This window comes from Galeopterus variegatus, unplaced genomic scaffold, assembly GCF_000696425.1.
Source record: "Galeopterus variegatus unplaced genomic scaffold, G_variegatus-3.0.2 Scaffold6807, whole genome shotgun sequence".
Taxonomy (NCBI): domain Eukaryota; kingdom Metazoa; phylum Chordata; class Mammalia; order Dermoptera; family Cynocephalidae; genus Galeopterus; species Galeopterus variegatus.
This window is the reverse complement of record NW_007732918.1, coordinates 36,504-39,031: the sequence shown is the minus strand read 5'-3', so window position 1 is coordinate 39,031 and position 2,528 is coordinate 36,504.

Below are 2,528 nucleotides of genomic sequence, written 5' to 3'. Positions count from 1 at the left end.
AAAGGTGTCTTTGTACTATCTTAGGGCTGTTGTGATGAGGAAATGAGAAAATTCATGTATATGCTTAGCATGGTTCCTGGAATGCAGTGAGTTTATATCTTTTTGTTTTTTGGTTGTATCTTATTATAACTATAATTAAAGGAGGCAATAGAAGAGAACATCATGGCATTAGATCCCCATACTGATCCCAATAGATATTTCTGTCCCACAAAAAGAAAAATCTGTAGGCTTAAAATTAAGGAAAAATATAATAGCAAAGCAGAAAAGATACATGGAAATAAGAGAATCAAGTAGAATGACTCAGAGGGTTCTTGAACAATGGGGTCAAATGGAATATATTGGGACCTAAAGGGTTTGGTGTTTTTGAAAGACCAAGGAATAGGAATCTGCTTAGGGTGTTGTATTAGCAGCTAAGACATTTCCAGTGTTGACAGTATTAGCAGTAAGTATTTTTTCTGTGACTTCATGGACTGCAGGCATCTGTGAGTAGACCAGAGAAGTACATTGCTTATAACCACAGATAATAGTCTCTGGTATAATTAGAAATGACTTTATTGTATGGCAAACAATCTTTGTCATGTAGGAGTTGGAGACATACCTTTTTTGAGAAAATAAATCTAAAGATTTATGTTCATCATCTGATGAAGCATGAGGATAAGTTAGTTTTAGTAATGTATTGATTTTAAAATATAGTATTCAATAGTGTAATCTATTTGGAAGGGGATAGATTATGGGAGAATAATTATAGTTCAAGCTTGAAAATCACTTAAATCAGCTTTGCCTTCATTCCACTGGCCATAGGTATATGACATCATGTCAACTAACTGCAAAGTTTGGAAAAAGCAAATGAACTCAGTCAGAAATCTCGAGGCACACATTGATAATAAACTAAGATATCAATGCTTAACAAAAATACAAATAGTTATTAAGCATATAAAGATGTTCAAATTTACTAGCAACCCATAAAACAAATTTAAACAGAAAATATATTGAGGAAATTACTCTCCTTCACTCTTAGTAGACATGTATAAAAACTCATTTTGAGAAAACTATTTTGGGCATTTTGATTCAAGCATCTTAAAATATTTTTAACATGGTGATTTGATCTCAATAACTCTATTCACAAAACAGAAATATAGACAAATATTTATGAATGAATATACCTGTATTAGTCAGAGTTCTCCAGAGAGGCAGAACAAATAGCACATGTATATAAATAGAGGGGATTTATTAGGGAAACTGGCTCATGTGATTGTGAAGGCTGAGGAGTCCCACGAGAGGCCATCTGCAAACTGGGTGCTGGTAGCGTGGCTCAGTAAAAATCCAAAGCCTCAGAACCAGGGAAGCTGATGGTGCCATTGGAGTAGGTCCTGGAACCCAAGAGCTGAAGAGTCTCTAGTTCTGATGTCCATGAACAGGAGAGCGGAATGTGTCCCAGCTCCAGCAGATAGAGAGATTCTCCTTTTCCTCTATTTCTGTTCTCTATGCGTCCCCAGGGGATTGAATGATGCCCACCCATATGGAGGGCAGATCTTTCTCACCTAGTTCACTCAAGCCCACATGCTAATCTCTTCTGGAAACAACCTCATAGACATACTCCAAAAGATTGCTTTATGAGGTTTCTAGGTATTCCTTAACCTAATCAAGTTGATGCTTAGATTATACTATCACAAAACCTTCCAATATTGTTTAAATAATTGATTAGATTGCTTTTAGTAATGTTATTTTTAGATGTATGATTAATGATGTTTCTTTTTTTGTACATTTCTATGTTTTGCAAATTCAGTGATATTAGAGTATGTTATTTTAACACATTTTAAAAGGACGAAACAGAAAAGCAATTAAATCAGTAAGGATTAGGTTTCATTTTGAGTAAAGGAAACTTAAAATAAAAATGTCTTTAACACAGCAGACAGAAATGTGTTCTTGGATAAAAGTTAGGAAGTAAGTAGCCAAGACGGATATGGTAGATTATGGTGTCATCACATCCATATTAGAAAAGAAGATAGCATTGGATGATAATTCTTCATGGTCTGACATTTCTATCCACGCTATGAGCAAATAAGCTCATTTAAGTTGAAAGATGATGTTATAAGCAGGCATCCTTGGACAGATAAAGTGCTGAGTGTTTCTCAGCAGTGCAACAGACCTGTGTGCATAGCATCTTCCTGAGTCTGCTCTGTGTTGCACTCGTTGACTTGGGGGAGGAGCAAGGAGCAATGATATGATCTTGAAGCTCACACTGCCTTCTGTGCACTGGATATAGCCCAATTGTCTAAATCCACTTGGACACATTGTTTTCTTACCAAGCAAACTGAAGGAAGTGTGGCTAGTCAGCCTTGGAGCTATGCTACTGCTTGGGAACTGCTTGACCACTTGACTTACATGAAAAATGAAGAAAAAGGGCTAAGCACACAGAAGAGCTGCTCTTTAAGGAGGGTTCCCAGCACTATCATGGACTACTTGGTAAGAATTAGTCAAGAAGCCGTACAAAACTCCAAGGTGGCTGGGAATTGTGTTCATTATCT